The sequence below is a fragment of the Urocitellus parryii genome, chromosome 7 (assembly GCF_045843805.1).
Source record: "Urocitellus parryii isolate mUroPar1 chromosome 7, mUroPar1.hap1, whole genome shotgun sequence".
NCBI lineage: Eukaryota > Metazoa > Chordata > Mammalia > Rodentia > Sciuridae > Urocitellus > Urocitellus parryii.
The window spans coordinates 115659764-115679441 of NC_135537.1; positions in this window are offsets into that span (position 1 = coordinate 115659764).

Sequence of the window (19678 nt, forward strand, 5' to 3'; positions counted from 1 at the left end):
AGGGACATGGCGTACTGATACCCTTTAGGCATCTGATCTGATGTTACCATCCATAGCAATGTTTTACCTTCTGAATTATTCTAAAACACACCCCTCACCATGTCACTTAGCTGCCCCAATCCATTTCTACCTGTGAGATAAAGGCCTCCTTAAGGATCCCTCCCTTGCTGACTTCTCCAGTTGCATCTCCCGACCCCCCTCTGAGGTTTCAAGAATCCCTGTCTCATCCCTACTTGTACTTACTGTTCTGCTTACTGTGGATACTTTCCCATTGTTAGAAGTGCTAACTCCTAATTAGACACTAGAAGGCTCCAGAACTCAACTTTCGACTTTTTTTTTTCTAGGGTCCACCAGAGTATCTGCCTACTTATTGACTGGCTTGGTTAAGAAACATTTTAGAAAGCCCTTTAGTATTTGTTTTACATACAGCTTTTTAATTTTTTCATACAAATATTCATTAATTGTAGGTATTAAATTAATCATCCAGCTATGAAAGGGAGTAGTACACTAACTATCCACTGTATGTGTGTGTGTGTGTGTGTGTGTGTGTGTGTGTGTGTGTATATATATATATATATATATATATATATATATATATATATATATATATATATATATATATTTATTTATTCATTTTTTCCAAATTTATTCAGAATTGGGATGAGGGTTTCAATTCAGTCATGGCCTCTTTCTACACCTGTTGTTCCTGGGATGTTTCAGGAGTCCTTACTAATATTGCAGGTATTTCTTTCTCTTTTCTATGCTGTGGTTATTATAAGCCATTAAATAGAACAAATATATCTCAGAGATGCCAAGTGTTATTGCACTTGTAGTTGTCCATTGGGGATCTCTAGGCCTAAGTAAATATTCAGTGCTTTTTGGCAAAAGCAGCTTTTAAGTCCCTCAATATGAGGAGGATTTGTGCCTATTTAGCAGAACTTGTCCCCATGGATATGATAATCAATAGAATATGTATTATATGACATGATCGCATGACTTGGTAATAGGAATAAAAGTGGTTTAACCTGATTTATTTATTTATAATTATATATTTTGTAAACATTTAATGTACGTATAATTATATACTTAATAAAGCAATAATTTTGAATACATGCATCTGTCTTTCACACATATATGTTTATAATATTGTCTTTAGGATAAGCAGGTTTGGGGATGGATTGATGTGAGTGTAATGGTGAAAAGATCAAGGACAATTGCTGAACTTTTGACTTGAGCACTCTAGGGTAGTTGCTAATTCCCAATTCTGTATGGAGCAGAAAACCCACATGAGGCAGGGAAAAGAGTGCTAGTCTCAAAGAAGGCTTTTGTGTTGATGTTTGTGATTTCTCCTTGATTTCCACATGAACATATCTGAATGTGACAGGAGAGGACTGGGAAAAAATGAATATTTGGAAGGCAGGGGAATGTGCAAAATACTGCAATGAGACTGAGCATGACCCTGGGTGTGGGTGAAGATTTAGAGTACAGGGAGCATTTCTCTGAGCTGGGGACACATTTATATTTAGCAATGGAGAAGAAAATTATATTAAGGAGACAGAGAGTGAGGGCATCCAGTTAAGGAGATAGAAAACCAGGTAAATGTAATGACATGGATTTCTGGAAGAGATGATTTTAAAAAGAAAGGCAGAACCTCTTGTTCTAAAAACCACTAAAAAGTGAACTACAGGGTGACAAAGGAGGGACCTTGAGATTTGGTGCCATAGTGGTTTCTGATGATCTCAGTGGAGCCCCTGTCCTCAGGTGGTACGAACTGAAGCCCAATGGAAGATTTTTTGGAAAAATTAAGGTCAGCATAGTGAAGGCAATAGCTGGAGATCATTTTTCTGATTGTGTACAAAGAGATAAAGAGAGACTCAGCCAGGTGTTAACATTAATGGCCTCTGAGATTTGGGAAGAGTTTATTTCTGCAAATATTTGTTTGTGGCTGCGGAAATCTTTTCTCTATTACCATGTTTGCCAACTACACCCTAGAGTTGATTTTTTTAGAAGTAATATAGAAGCCCAATAGTAATTTCTGGAGAGTAGGAAGGGTGCTGGGGCAGGGCAAGGGAAAAGTAGAAGATAGATAATTAGATATGATCACTGTGTACCTTGCATTTGGAAATATTATGTTCAATTCCATTAACATGTGCAATAAATATTTGTTAATCAATAACAAATAAATCTAATTATTCTATTTGATCACTGAAAGGTAGGCACTCAACACTGAGGGAGAGAGTGTCTTTTTGGTTTGTTTCCTGCTTGTGAAAATGGTTATTGTTAGTCACCTATAAAGAGAACTTATTAAATAATTTTGGAAGGAATATTATGCATTTGAAATGCCTTGTAGAAAGAGGTTATCTGATGGTCACTGAAATATTTGAAGCGCTACAGTCCATCCATTGTCAATGTAGTTTGTGCCAGCTTCATCCTTTGGGAATGTAATATTTTTCTTATTCCTTCAATATTTGATGCAATCAAGTCACTGAATCTCCCCACCCATAAAATGACGATACTAAGCTCCACATGCAGAAGGGGATGCTATTCTCCTGCATTGTTTTGAACTCTTCTATATGAAATATTTGTCTGTTCCCATCACTTATTATCATATAATAACAACAGCAGAATATTCAAACAAGGTCAGGTCCACCTTGAGCAGTAATCCTGACTGTGTAGAAAGAGCATCATGGGTGTAGACCTCCTTTCCCTGCCTTCTGCCTCCTCCCCTCTCTCCATCATCCTTCCCTCCCTCAGTCTCTTGTATCCTCCCTTTCTCCGTTGCACAATAGTAAGAACACTAAGTAGGATACATGTACTCTGAAAACATATAAGTGAACATTATACTATTGTAAAGTGTAAGTACAGAATTTTGCTGCAAATATCTAGAAGTTGTTTATTTTATGCAATTAAAATTTTATATCCATTGAAGAGCAGCACCCCATTTAACCCTAACCACATTTCTTTGCAAACAACATGCCTCTCTCTATATCTAACTATATTTATATCTATCTATATCTATATCTATATCTATATATCTATCTATCTTTATATATATATATATATATATATATATATATATATATATATATATATATATATATATATATATATATATATTTAGAGACATGGTCTAATTCAGTTGCTTAGGGCCTGGCTAACTTGATGAGGCTTGTTTTTCACTTGTGTTCCTCCCACCTCAGTTTCTCCAACCTCTGGTATTCAAGGTATGTCCCACTGTACCCAGCTCACTTAATGGGTTTTCATAGAGATTATTTTGTGTTTCAGATTTTATACTCTTCACAGGTGATGTGTAAGTAATTTCTCTCATTCCAACATTTGAATCTTTTTCCTGTTCATGCTTTTTACTCTGCTGTGCAGAAGCTTTTGGTTTAATGGAATTATACTTGTTTGCTTATGGTTCTGTTCCCTGTCCTTTTATTTTCATAACGAAAGGACCATTTCCTAAAGCAATGTTGTAAAGTGTTTCTTCTGTGTTTTCTTTGTGTATTTTGCTCACAAACTTATGCTCTTCTTTCTTTTTTTCTATTTTAGATTGAAAAAAAATAGCAACTTCATCTGCTTGTGTTGTATAGCATGATATTTCAATACATGTGACACTGTGTAGTGATCATATTTGTCACCTTATTAGGATGGGAAAAGATTGGTAAATGGAACCCCAGTATTTTCTTCCAGGAATTTTACAGATTCACATCTCTCTCTTATATATTTTTTTCCTCTTTGAGTTGATGTTTTGATATTGTGTAAGATAAGTTTTGGTGTTCTTTCTTCCCCGTGTGGATATTGAGTGTCCTCAGCACCATCTGTGAAAGAGACTAACTATCCTTTATTCATTCTGTATTGTTGTCCTTCTTCTCAAAGATGAGTGTGAAGTGAATGTCTGGGCTTACCCTTGTTCTCTTTTCTGTGCATTGGTCTACATGTTGCCTTTTATTTCAGTACAACAGTGTTTTAATTCTTATAGTGTGTAATTTGTTTGATTCTACCTTTTTGACATTTTTATAATTAGATATACATAACAGTATAATGCATTGACACAGTGTACATAAATGGAGTACAACTTCACATTTTTCTTTTTGTACATGATGCAGAATTACACTGGTCATGTAATTGTATAAGTGTGTAGACTAATAATATCTGATTCATTTCATAATCCTTCAGAACCGCATACCTCTTTTCCTCCCTTTGCTTCCCTCTGTCTAATCCAAAGTGCATTTATTCTTCTCTAGTGCCTTCCATTGTGAATTAGCATCTGCATATCAGATAAAATATTCAGCCTTTGAAATTTTGCTATTGGTTTATTTAGCTTAGCATGGTATTCTCAAGTTTCATCCATTTGCCAGCAAGTGGCATAATTTTATTCTTTCTAGGGTTGAGTAATATTATCTCTCTCTCTCTCTCTCTCTCTCTCTCTCTCTCTCTCTCTCACACACACACACACACACACACATATATATATATATATATATATATATATACATATACATATATACATATATATAACATTTTATCTATTCATTCATCTGTTGAAGGATACCTAGGTTTGTTCCATAGTTTAGCTATTGTGAATTGACCTACTCTACATTGATGTGGCCACCAGCAATTTATGAGTATACCTTTTCTCCCACATCCTCATGAACACTATTATTGCTAGTATTCTTGATAATTGCCATTATGACTGCAGTGAAATAAAGTATTGAAATAGTTTTGATTTGCATTTCTCTAATTGCTAAACATGATGGTCTTTTATTTATGTTTGTTAATCAATTGTATTTCTTCTTCTGTGAAGTGTCTGTTCAGTTTCTTCATCCATTTATTAATGGGTTATGTCTCTTTGTTTGGCAATAAGTTTGTTCAGTTCTTTATATATCTTGGAGATTATTGTTCTATTTGATTTGTATGTTGTAAGGATTTATTCTCCCATTATGTAGGCTCTCTCTTCATTTTATAGATTGGTTCCTTTGCATAGAGTAAGCTTTTTAGTTTGAATCCGTCCCATTTATTGATTCCTAAATTTACTGTTTGTGTTTTAGGACTCTTGTTTATTAAGTCAGCTAACAGGTTGAGGATTTGGACCTTCTTTATTTTTTCTGTTAGGCACAGGGCCTCCATTCTCATGTGTAAATCTTTGGTCTACTTTGAGTTGATTTTTTGAGCACAGTGAGAGATAGAAGTTTAATTTCATCTTTTTACACACGGATTTTCAGTTTTCCCAGCACCAATTGTTGAAGAGGCTATCTTTTCTCCAATTTATGTTTTGGTCACCTTTGTCTAGTATGGATTGGTCTATATGTCTTTTGATATGGGGTTTTCTTTTTCTTTCTTACTTTTTAAAAATTATTTCTCTGTAGCATAGTTTAAGGTCTAGTATTGTGATGTCTATTGATTCAATCATTTTGTTGAGAATTGCTTGTTGAGTATGACTATTGTGGCTCTCCTATTTTTTCAAATGAATTTCATGATTGCTTTTTCTAGTTTTATGAAGAATGTCATTGGAATTGCACTGAATCTGTATAAGTATTTTGTTAGTATCGCCATTTTGACTATGATCATTCTTCCTATTCAAGATCATGGGAGATCTTCAATTTCTATCTTTAGTGTTCTGTGGTTTTCATTGTAAAGGTATTTTACCTCTTTTTAAGATTCCCAAGTATTTTATTTTATTCTTTCTTTTTCTTTTTTTGAGGCCATTGTTAATGGGGTGGTTTTCCTAATTTTTTTACACTGAATTCATTGCTTGAGTATAGAAATTCATTTGGTTTATGGGTGTTATTTTATATTCTGAATTTATTAGTCAAGAAAGTTTTCAAGTAAAATTTTTTGGATTTTCTAAATATAGAATCATGTCATTAGTACATAGTGATAGTTTGATTTCCAATGTTTCTATTCATTTATCTATTCGTTTATTTTTTAAAGATAAATGAATAGAAAAATAGGTTTTGGATAGAGCTTCAAGGATGATGTTGAATCAAAGTGGCAAAAAAAGGCATCCTTTTCCTTTTTGTTGAATTTTGGAGGGAATGCTTTAATTTTTTCTCCCTTAAGAATACTGTTTCCAAGGAGCCACCACAGAAGGGCCAGGCGCAAAGGCCGCTGCCTGGGTGGGCACAGGGCTGAATGGGCAGGGGAGGGGAGTGAGCCCCCAGGGAGGCCATGGCCACTCCTCCGGCACCCAGCAAAACCGTGATGCGGAGGCTGGAAACACTCCTCTATGGTGATGAGGCACTGAGCAGCCTGGGCAATGGCGTCAGTGGCAGTAGCAGCAACTTTGCGTGCCTGACCCGCTTGTCCCTGGGGTGCCCCAAACAGCGTCGGCAGGCAGAGTGGTGAAGAATGACAGCTGACACTGAGCCTGAGCAACCAAGTGGTGGTGGCGCCACCTCTGGCCGCCTGCACAGACTGCACCCCCAGCAGGCGCCCCCAACAGCCTGCTCTACAGGCCGACCTGGGGCTGCTCAAGCTCGCCTCTCCTGAGCTTGAGCACCTCAACATCCAGACCAACGGGCTGGTCACAACCACGATGAGGAGCACGCAGTTCCTCTACCGAAGATGGTGGCCAGCAAGGTGCAAGAGTTCACCAAGGACTTTGACAAGGCCCTGGAGTATTAGCCCGTTCCCTTCCCACAGCCGCTGCCTCCCAGTGGTGTACTGGGGCCGCTGTGCCTAGCTGTGCTCAAGGACAGCCACAGATGGTGCCCGACTTGCCAAGCTTTGGAGAGAGCCTGCTGTTGCCAATCGACATGGACATGCAGGAGCGCATAGAGGCTGAGTCCAAGCAGCTGCTCAAAATATTGCAGCCTCCAAGTGCCCCAAGGGAAAGCTGGAGCATCTCTCACCTGGAGAAGAAAGTGAAGAGCTCAAGAGCCACAACACGGACCTGACGTCCACCAGGCGCCTGCTGCCCAAGCAGGTGGCGCAGCTCAAGCAGAAAGTCCTCAGCCATGTCAACAGCAGCCGCCAGCTGCTACCCCAGCACTAGGTGCCTTGGTACTGAGCCCAAGCACAGGGCCCATCCGCAGCCCGCCTCCTCTTGAGGGGGGGGGGGCTTGCAGAGGGCGGGGATTGAACTCCCAGGAATTGGTATGGTGCGGCCATGGCGACCCTCTCCAAGAGGGTGCCCAGGACTTGTAGAGGGCGCCTTGGACGTGACAAGCTGGACCCTCTGCTCCTGGGGGGTTGGGGGCGAGCGCATGATCCCCTTGCACTGCCTCTGTTCCCCGTGCTGCCGCCAAGTGTCACACAAAACCACGGCCCAGCCGCCCCTTCTACACACTGCTGAGGAAGGGGCTCTGTGAGGCGCAGCCTTCAGCCTGCCTTTTCTTTTACTCTTTTTTTTTTTTTTTTTGGCCTTTGGAAGAGAGAAGAATAGAGTTTTTGATTCTTCCGTATTTATGTTTCTACTCGAGAACAAAGGGTTGTGTGTGCATGTGTTTCTTTGTGTTGGCTTTTTTACCCCCTTTTGTCCTCCGGACACCCCTCTCTCTGCCCTTTTTGTTCTTTGTTTTTGTTTTTGTTTTGCTAGGACTCCACATTCCTGTTTGTAATCCTTTGTCCAGTTTTTCTGTTTTCAGTAAAATCTCCTTACCCAAAAACAAAACAAAAAAAAAATAAGAAGAAAAGAAGAAGAAGAAGAAGAAGAATATTTCCCTTGTGTTTACCATAGATAGCTTTCATAGTGTTAAGATATTTTTCTATTATATATAATTTTCTAATGTTTTGACAATGTATTTAGTCAAATGCTTTTTCTGTATTTGTTGAGATAATTTTTTTTGATTCTTGTCTTTACATCTATTTACTTAAAAAATATTTATTGATTTCCATGTGTTGAACCAACCCTGCATCCCTTGGACAAAGCCCACTGATCATGTTGTACAATCTTTTTAATATGATTTTGTATGCTGTTTGCCATAATTTTATTGAGAATTATTACATCTCTGTTCATCAGGAATACTGGTCTTAAATGTTCTTTCCTTGATGTGACTTTGTCTGGTTTTTGCATCAGGTTGATATTAGATTCATAGAATGAGGTTAGAAGGTTTTGCTATTTTCTATTTCATAAAATAATTGTAGAAGAATTGGTGTTCATTCTTTTTTCAATTTCTTGTAGAACTGGCCTGAGAATCCTTCTGATATTGGGTTTTTTTCTTTGTTGTTAGGCTTGTGATAAACCCTTCCTTGGGAGAATTAATGTAGTACACTCAAGACTTCATGCTTTAGAGGAGAAATGCCTACCTTAATATTAGCCTGCTTTGACAAATGTTAGTCCTCAAATAACAATATTTTTTAAACATTATTTTTTCCCCAGGAGAGGACTGACACCTCCAAGATTCCTTTCTTTAAACACATGTGTGTGTGTGTATGTGTCCAGTGTTTTGTGGTCACTTGTTAAAACTTCATTAAATAACACAGCCATGACTTCAATTTGGGTATTTTACTCAGAATTTTAGCCCACATCTTAAGTTTTTGATCCATACAACACTTAAAGTAGCTATAATTTCTATCACAGTCTCCACATGGAAGTATGAAATGATGGGATGCCTCAGTCTGGCTGCAGCAAACTACCCGGGGGTGATGAGCAACTTGTGAAGATTGATACAGCAGGAGTGGAAGCTGTTTACTGTAGGAAAGGAGGGGTATATATACATTCCACACAGCTTATCTTAATTAACATAAACTAGATACAGCAGTCAACCAATAAGGAATCTCCACACTTAATGGCTCCCTGGCATTACTTCACAAACCACTCCCTCTGGCAAAATGCCTGGCGCCATCTTGAATTGTTTACAGACCCTAACAATGTGATAAAATATTTTTACACTCTAACTCTCCAATATTATCAAATTTACTGCTAATGGAGTGTAATGTCATTCATACTCTTGACATAATTCTCCTGAAATAAATGTGAAAACCTTTGAAATAAATGAAACATAAGAGGATCAGTCAAGGGAAGTGACAGAGCCCCTATGAGAGCAGGATGAAGATTATGAAGTACTTGTGAATTAAAAGCTAAGTTCCATGAAAAGTGGAATCAACATTATTCATGTGTGTGTGTGTGTGTGTGTGTGTGTGTGTGTGTATTGGGATAATTACTACACTAAGATATTTAGGTGTTTGTAGAGTAGGAGAATATAAGATACTATTACAGTGTTAAGAAATATGGAAATAAAAGCAGCTCTATCATAAACATCATGCTGAATTTAGCTGGAAACCCAAATGTGAAGCCTAGAGATGTTTTGTAGAAAGAAACAAAGTTAAGCAAATAGATCATCAGTTCTCTTGCTGCTGAGGACAGAGTAGAACATAATAGTTTACACACATATTTTAAATAAATTCAATAAAATGCTTCATTTCAAGGGAAACTAATAAACCAGGCTGTGGTAGAAGGAACTGTCAAGTTCAACTTATTAAGCTGTTTTTGACACATCTATGACCAAGAAGAAAAATGACTATTTCCCATGAATAAACTCAGTAATAACAGAAAGTATTTTCAGATAAATGGCTACACTTTGAATAATGCTACAATATTTATTAACTCTGCTGCCACTTCCAGAATAGTCCCTCAGTGCCTGAAAGACACATGAATACAAAGAAATAGGTACCCAGGGCTTTGAGTCTTCTACAAGAAAAATTTCATTTTTTTCCCAAGATTTGGCCATCCTGACTTCAGTGTGTGGATTCAGATATTTGGAGCAAAGCTGTACCCTGATGAACCAATTACCTTTTTCTTTTAAAATTACAAAAGTTTCTGTAGAAAATTCTTACTCTACCTGAACACCCAAAGTCTGTTGTCATTCATTGAATGAATTTAAATTGTCTTTGAAAAGCATTTTTTCGTTAAAGTTTTCAGTGAACAAAATCATCCTTTGATATTTGGGTGAAAAAATCAGTGAAAATTCCTTTGAAAGTTTGAATACTTCTCAGGAAAAGATGAAATAACATTCTCTAAATTATTATAAACTGCTCTTATTACAGAAAAGTCAGTAATGTAATAGAAAATAATTTGGTTTTTGTTAATGTTGTCATTTTTGTTTGTTTGTTTGTTTTTGGTTCTGTTTCTAGCAAAACAATGTAAGGCTTCTCACTAGACCCTGGACATATATGACTTGTTGTATTAGAAAATAAATTAAACAAAAAAACTAATGTTTTATGTGAGTGTGTATACTCTTAAAATATATTTTTCAAGTCTTTAAACTAAAAAAAAATCAGAGTAATGATACCTAATATAAATGTATATGGCTCCCATAGATCTTTATTTTCCAAATGTCAAGTTTGTGAAAAGTAAGTATGAAGAGGAAATGAGACATCTTCTCTTAGAAAAAAATCAAAGAAGGGATGGAGAGTGAGAGATAAGAAGGAAATAACCAATAAAATTAGAAATGAACAAAGTAAAGAAGAGAGAAAGGAAGGAACTCATTTGACTAATGGTTTTTCTCATTTAGGAATGAAGACAGGTTAAAGCACCTTCTTTCTGAGGAAGCCAGTTTTTCTCCCAATTACCCCTTCCAATTGAAGTCCATCTTCTGATTCTCTCGACCTCATCAAATAGAATATTTAGCAGATATACATTGTCATTATGAACCAATCTGTGCTTGAAGATAATTTCTTCAGCTACTGTACAGTTAAGCTTAGCCATGAGCAGGTAGTTTAAGAACTGTGAAAAAAATGAACTGTAGATGCCAATCATGCAGGATTTTCTCCTTCCCATTCTAGGAACCAAAATGAGAAAATTTTTTCTGTTAACCTTGGCTGAGAAATGTAAAAGAAGGTCCTGACTGGCCCTGGTCATGTCCAATTCTACTAAATATTGTTGTGAGCATAATGGAACTTAATCTGGACAGAAATGACTCATGGACCCTGTTATCTGTTTCTGGTAGGATAGTGTTAGTAACTACCATAGCTCAGAAATGAAATATCAACATGGGAAGGACTAAGTTATAAAGAAAATATGGAGAAAGAAATTGGAATTTTCAGTATCATCAAATGCCTAGTATTTATCTGATCAATAGGACTGTGTTTTTAAGTAATATCACCTACAATTCATCTGACCCTTAATGTGTATCAGTATACCTGTTTACTTGGACTATCTTCATTTATTTCAACCAGAGGTTTGTTGGGTAAGAAAAAAAAAGTAATATCATTTTATAGGTAGCATACTGGAAGTGAGGTGGACTTAAAAAAATCTCAGATAATTTTCTCATGATTATTTGTAGTAAAATAAGTTTAGAACATATTTTCCTTAGTATTTAAAGAATTACTACCTATGAAGCAGAGTGATAAATAATAATTTTTTATTGATGTATAAGCATCTTTTTATTAATGTACTAGTTTATTCACTAAAGGCTTATGTTCACTATTCTCTAAAAAAGGGATACTGCCACGTCGATGTTCATAGCAGCACAATTCACAATATGGAAATTGCTAGACTTGGAACCAACCCAGATGCCCTTCAATAGATGAATGAATAAAAAAAAATGTGGCATTTATACACTATGGAATATTACGCAGCACTAAAAAATGACAAAATCATGGAATTTGCAGGGAAATGGATGGCACTAGAGCTGATTATGCTTAGTGAAGCTAGCCAATCCCTAAAAAACAAATACCAAATGTCTTACTTGATATAATGAGAGCAACTATGAACAGAGTAGGGAGGAAGAGCCAGAAAAAAAAAAGATTAACTTTAAACAGAGACATGAGATGGGAGGGAAAGGGAGAGAAAAGGGAAATTGCATGGAAATGAAGGGAGACCCTCATTGCTATACAAAATTACATATAAGAGGTTGTGAGGGGAATGGGAAAATAAACAAGGAGAGAAATGAATTACAGTAGATGGGGTAGAGAGAGAAGATGGGAGGGGAGGGGAGTGGGGATAGTAGGGGATAGAAAAGGTAGCAGAATACAACAGTTACTAATAGGGCATTATGTAAAATTGTGGATGTGTAACCAACGTGATTATGCACTCTGCATTTGGGGTAAAATTGGGAGTTCATAACCCACTTCAATCTAATGTATGAAATATGATATGTCAAGAGCTTTGTAATGTTGTGAACAACCAATAAAAAAAAATCCAGCACAGCAAATCAACAATAAAAAAATTAGCCCATTATACTTGTCCTATTCAAATCCATCCATCCTTTAAAAAGTAGTTTAATTAAATCCCCTATGATCTTTAAAAAAGTCTCCACTAAAATATTTTTCAGGTTCTCAAGTATTTTTATTGAAGTATCTAGTATCTTCATGACCACTAAGTAATAGCCTTCTATGTCTCATTTGTACCATGTGTCTCTATCATATTACTTCCATTATGATTTGAATATGTTGTTCAAAGGATCATGTGTTGGGAGCTTGGTTTACATTGTAAGATAATTTGTAAATAGTGGAACTTATAAAGAGTTCACTAGCAGATGGTGGTTAGATCATTTGGGAAAAATTCCCTTGGAAGGAGTAATGTAGCTCTCATGGTACTCAAGTTAATTTTTATTAAAGCATGTGCTAGAAAAAGAGCAAGACTTGTCCCCAATTTGTCTACTTCGTGTCTCTTTATGTTCTCTCTCCCTCTTCAATTGACTGTCACCATCATGACTTCTCATGTGTGATGCAGGTGATGGGGGCCTCAAAGAAGCTAAGAAGATGCTGGGAAAGTGTTCTTAAATATTCATAACTTTGTACTCAGATAACATTTTTATGCATTTTTTCCTTTATATGCATCAGCCTGCCTCAAGTATTTTTGCATATAATCATAACACAGGCTAGAACAAATTCTGTGTCTTATTTCTCAAACTAATTTCTGGGGAGATGCTGCAGTGCATTACCAGGAGTTCTAAAAAAAGATTTGGAAAAAGATATGCTCTGCATTCACTGAGTTATCTTTAGTGAGTGATTAAATGTATTTGAGTCCCAGGCCTCTCATTTATGACAATGAGTAGGACACCTATGATTTCATTTTAAAAGACCTTTTGTAGATCAGGTGGTAAAGGGTTCAGTTTTTATGAATCTCATTTCTTTGTTCAGAAGAAGTATCTTGTATTTTTTATATTCCCCATGGTACTTGAACTAGTGTCTTGCCATTTACATTGAAACTGAAATGTGTGGAGTGATTTTGCTCAGTAAGCAAAAGTAACGGTGACTTCTTAAATTATAGCAAAGGCTCTATGTGAATGTTCTGATATATAATGTGATGCACTGTCCCCTTGCTACTGATTATAGAGCAAAGTGGCATTTATGGCTAGATATTAATGGCACCCATTAATCAGAAGTGGTTTGAATTGGCTTGATCAAAATGGTTAGAAAACCATAAATAAAGAGCCTAATAATTAAACAAATTTAGGTTTTGCCAGCAGCAGTTTGAGTCTTCAAATAGAGTACAAGTTATGTGTATTTGTACTAGTGAAAGGACTCTAAATTATGTATTTACTCTTTAAGCTACTTTTATTTACATAAGTCAAAATCAATTATAATACCAGTGTAATTTTGGTAGAAACAGGTAGTAAGGAAACATTTTTAAAGCATATTCCAAAAAGAATTTGAGATAGCATACAAAAATTCACAATGTCATAAAATGGAAAACTATAATATATAAGGCAAACTGGGCAGAAGAGAAAAAAGGTTATGATAGTAAAAGAACCCAGAGAACAAATCAACATATAATAAGGTCCTCTAAAATAAAACTATTAATAAAAACATTTTAAAAGTTTCATGATATACAAAGATGATCTTTTTTCACCATGAATTTTACAATAATCTGTACTAACTTGTTATAGATATTTTAAGTGAAACATTATTTTTAAATTGGTTTATTATTAAATTCCAAGAGGAACATCTGATCATAAAATATGCACACACCAAAATCATAGAGGAAACATATGAACATGATAATCCCTGTATATTATGTCAATAGCATCTTTCTTAGTACTTTTGGGCTGCTATAACAGAAAACCATAGATGATTTTTTTTTATAAACCAGAAAAATGACTCTTAGTTCTGAAGGCTGTGAAGTATAAGCTCAGAGAGCTGGCAGATCCAGTGTCTGGTAAGGAACCATTTTCTGGTTTGTAGATGTCTGTTTTCTTGTTATGTTCTCACAAGGTAGAAGGGTCAAGGTAACTCTGTAAGACATTTTTTTTCTTTTTGCTTTCTTGGGATGGAACCTGGGACCTCATATGTTCTAGACAAATGTTCTACTGCTGAACTACATCTTTAGCCATGAAGTGTCTTTTAAAGGACATAAATCCTATTCATGTGGATCCTACCCTCATTTCCTAATTGGTTCCCAAAAGCACCATCTCCAACTACCACCAATTAAGTTTTGACATGGGAATTAAGCAGTCACAAATGTTCAGATCATAGCAAGATTTTAAATGTTGTGTAGATGTTTTATTCACTATTTATGGATTTCTGACATTAAATAATTTCATTGTAATTATATCTAGATCCTGTTATCACTGAACTTAAAAATAGTCAATTTTTTAGAAAAAACAATATAGAAGGAAAAAATTCACTAAAACAGTATGTCATGAATTCACTTAATTTTAAAATCAAGATGGCAACATTATAGGAAGCAAATCTGTTGGGAAAGATAATTCCTGCACATTCTTGTGAGGCAGACCCAACCAGAAGATGGCAACTTTTTACCAGGTCATTTTTCAGGATTGTGTTTGCAATGAGCAATCTTAAGGGGTTGGCAAGACTTTTTCTGCTCATAGTAATAGTGAATACTTGGGCAAAGCCAGTGGCGCATGCCTATAAACCTAGTAACCCAGGAGGCTGAAGCAGCAAAAACGGAATTCTGAAGCCAGTCTTAACAATTTAGCAAGGCCTCATGTCAAAGTGAAAAAGAAAAAAGGGCTGAGGATGTAACTCAATGGTAAAATGTTCATGGGTTCAATCTCCAGGACCAAAAAAAGGAAAAAGAAAAAGAAAAGAAAGTGAATCCTCCTCCAACCTCAGTGATTCTTTCCTACAGCATAACCCATTGTATGTGCAGGTGCATATCATGGGTCCTTTGTATCATCCTATGGGATTTAGAGGACATAGGTGATTGCCACAAGTGGAAATGAACTCTGGCTACTGCTACTGTTTTTGTGGTTAGTATGAAAGTCCTCTGCCCCTGACACAAATGTATGTTTTCTTACCAGCATCATGAGACACTAGAAGGTTTACTTGACAGCTTACAAGTAAGGAAATCCCTAGCTCCTGGGTTTGTAGACGGCCTTTACAAGACATACGTTTTCAAATTATCCACAAAACTGCAAGAAGGTGCAAAAAACTAAAATATTTTTTCTTTGTATCATATCAAAATACTAAATAAAACTCTTAAGCAAAGACAAACTCCTAAGAAATTATTTTGCTACGAAACTGAAAAACAATTATTTACCTGTCTTTACAAACATTGCCGTTGTTCACATTTATTTTGAACCAGTTTGTATATTTTCTTTTTTTCTCTCCATGTAAAATTCCTTTGACAGGTTCAGCATATATTAAGCAGGAGAATTCAGAATCTGATACAAATTATAGTATGTCCTAAAACATTGAAAATACTTACCAAAATACTTATATTGAAAAATTACCAAATTTGAATTACTATCAAATTTTTCAAATAATACCTTGTCTTTAAAAAAAATACAAACAAAAATTTCATCTCTCTGCCTACTATCTTTAAGACCCACTAAGTTGAAAAGTAAACATTAAATTGATTGTATGTTTATCCACTTGCTTTCCTAATGGAATTTTTGTAATTACATGAAAAATATTGAATGCTTTAATGAATTAAGCTGTCACGCAAATTGAAAGTATCATTTTGTATTATTATCTGTATCATTGAGTGGAATATTAGTGATCTTTAACAATTCAACAAAGCATATATCCTGTATCCAAGGTATTGCCCCATCCCTGGAATAATGTATTAGGGTACCTGAATAAATATATCAGTCTTTACTCATAAATAGAAGATGCCCTATGCAGGATACATAACAATTAGTTCAAGAACTTCACATTTAAAACAACATTTTCATCAGTACTTTCTAGTATGTACCATGTAAAGAAAAACAAATAGACCAAACAGGAAACATAAGCCTCTGTTGACATATTCCTCATCATCTGTTGTCCTGAATCCTCTTATAGTGATTTTTCTAGATTTAGGAAGTAGGGACTCAATTTATAATTGTTTGTACAAGAAGTATGTATTAGGATCCTCCAGAGAAACAGAACCAATAGGGTGTGTGTGTGTGTGTGTGTGTGTGTGTGTGTGTGTGTGTATGTGTGTGTGTATACACACACATAAATATGGATTTATCATAAAGAATTAACTCACACAATAGTGGAAGTAGACAAATTCTATCTTCTAAGTCAGTAAGTTGGAGAGCCAGGAGAACTGATGGTTTTAGTTCAAAATAGAAGGACAACAGGTTCAAGTATCAAGAAAAACTGATGTTTCAGTCTGTGTTCATAGGCATGAAAAATTCACTTACTTGGTTCTATTCAAACCTTCACTGTTTGCATGGGATCCACTCATATCAGAACAATCTGCTGTACTCACTTTATCAGCTTAAAATTTAATAGCTTCGATAATCACCCTCAGATAAACACAAAAATAACATTTGACCAAATACCTTGGCACTTATGGTCCACTCACATTGACACATAAAATTATCCATCAGGGTATTAATATACTATTTTTTTCTGTGCTAATATGTATTTTAAGCTCTCACTTCTCTGAAGAAATGTTACCACAATAAAATGTAGTTTACCCGATTTCCTAGGTTTACCTAGAAGTTTTGGAAGCCTGAACAGCCTCCATATCTTGTGGAGGAAGAATTCATCTCATCTTGATATCAATCTGTCCATAGAAGCATCTCTTGAGGACTCCAATGCCTTCCCTGGTCCTCTATGGTTGAACATGTGATTTCTCCTAAAACTTCCTGTATTCCAACTACATGGTCACTCCAGGACTGTAACCACTTACTGGTACTTTGCCAGCTGTGATTAGGCAAATAGAAATTATTCTATTATGTAAGAGAAAACTGAATGAGGATGAAACTAAGACTCTTCAGCTATTCCATTTTGTTCTCTTAAGGTTTTTTCTCTCAAAGAAATCTAGGAGAAGGTGATAGGAGTCAAGAGATGAGGAAATGAAAGTAGGTTCTGTCCTGTCTTTTGGTGTTTCTTCCAAATACTTGGTACATGCCATGGCTTGTGCCTTTGGAACCACAGAAGAAAACTTTTTCTCTGCTCCATTTTCTGAGGATATGAATCTTATCCTCAAAGGGAGAGAAGAAGGTAGAGTCAAAGAAACAAATAAACTACTAAGCAAAATAAAAGAATCATGTAGGGTCTTAGAATATTATTCTGCAACATAACCATCTATGCTTTATGCTTTTATATTATCATATTATTGAATAGCCAGAAATATTTCATAACTCAACTTGAGAAATAATGCCTACAGAAATTTCTGCATCCAAAAAGTTACTTTCATTCTTTAGAACTTATTTGCAAAATAAATACACATTTGTGTTTATATGTGTATATTTATGTACACATATGTACAGAACCCAAAGCAGAAACTGGAGAACATTGTTAGGTGGGTCTCACTGAATCCTGCACAGTGACGGAATCAGTAACACATTCAGAGTTGTGGGTGGCTGGAAATAAAAGGCTGAAAAAGGAGTATTAGGAAATAAAAATAAAGGACATAAGAAATATAGTTTAAGCAAGGATTTGATGGGTGAAAAAAAACCTGAACAGTTTGATCTCTAACAAAGAGAGAAAGCCCACCAACCTTTATTGTAGAGCAGAACACATCAAAGGAATTCATAGGAAGCCTTCTTTAAGATAACAAGAGATGAGAGGCTGTGGGATAATAATAATAATGTCCCATTTGCAGCTGAGTAGGGCTGAAATTATTTTGAATATTTTGAGCTATCCTGAGCCAGTGAATGTTGATGTAATTATTCCTGCATCATCCTGAGACTTTGCTATTTCTTCCAAATATCTGAATTAAATAACCTGAAGCTTCCATTTCCCTTACTTACACCACTTGTCTTTTATGCTTTCTTACTATTCATTTTTCTATGGTTTTCCACTTTTATCTACCTGTTTTAAAATTTAGATCCACTCTACATATTACAATATCCTTATGTATATATTTAAATTGAATTGGTAAAAAATGCACACAATTTAGACTTTATAAACTACTAAGTGTTTTCATTTTCCTGTGTGTAGAGAATAAAGCTGTTGTCCTATCACAAAATACAGAAACACTACCGTTTCTAGCATTTCTGTTGTCAGAGAACACAGATTAACTTTTAAAAACCAAATAAACTCTATTGAACTCTTTTAACCAAACATGTTTTCTTAATTTTATTCTTTTATTTTTATGATGCATACAAGATTTTTTTTTTTTAAAAAAAGTTGATTTTGCTATTGTCATTAATGGTGTTGTCTTGTGGTGGTGTCCAAGTGAACAACTTAGAACCCAGAGTGCTTTCAGCTGATCTAACCAAACACCAGCACTAGGGAAAAAGTCCTTCCAACAACATCACACATTTTCACTTCAGCATTGAGCTTTTTCTGCCTAGATTTCTTATGTATGTATAGCAACAATTGTCCACAAACCACTGTTCTGAATCATGTCTAGCTGATGTCCTAATGTTATTGAGATAAAATTCTGAAGTAGTAAGGTAGTGCTGAAGAAAGGGAAAGTTTTAGAGGTAGCTGTGGTAAAAATATGAACCTTAGTTTTTTGAATAGAATGACTGCCTAGTTTATTGTGAACACATTTCTTTGTTTCTATTTAATTTTGACCACACAAAATTAAAAATAATAGTTGTGGCCATTTAATTCAACTCAATGTCATAGTCATCAAGTCTATAAATGAACTCCTAAGGTTCTCTAATGTCCTCTGATTCTGACTGAAACAGAAGCAGATTTGCATTTATATTCATATGTGAATGAGTCAAGGTTTAGGGAGGAATTTATTCATGTTTAAGCATTCTTCAGTACTTCTAGAACATTTATAGAGGCACTGCATCAATGCAAATTTGTATATCAGAGTCATCTACATCAACTTGTACACATCCACTGTGGGAAGATCCTTGAATGCTCACATTGTTGTCATCCTTGGCTTTCATTATACCTATATTACTTTGCAGAATACCTATTCTTTTAACCCAGTAAAACAACTAATTTATCTACTTACTATCATTTTAAACATACTTTGGTAAAGAAAGCCATAAGATAATGGGTATGATGTGGTAGGATGTGCATTTTAGTACACTAAAATACTTTCTGCCTGCTTGAGGTTTTATTATTGATCTAAAAGTTTTGTTTTCTTTAGCACTACTTTTTGCTCATTTTGTGTCATTTTCTAACACTGTATTATCTCCCCAGGTATTAGTTACCCACTACTTTAAAGGCATTATCTTATTCCTGGAAATACTTCCCAAATATATATTTCCATTAAAATGATTTTGAATCTTTTTGTTGTTGTTGTTGTGTATGTTTGGGCACTTACAATATCTCATAAAGGTGGGATTCAAGATCAGAATCTTCAACATTAGGCTTCACCCTCAAATGAAAAAACTTTTTTAAAAAATTTAGTCTTTATATTATTAATAGTAATTAAAGAGAGATTTTTGTTTCATTTTGTTTTGTTCTGTGTTATGAT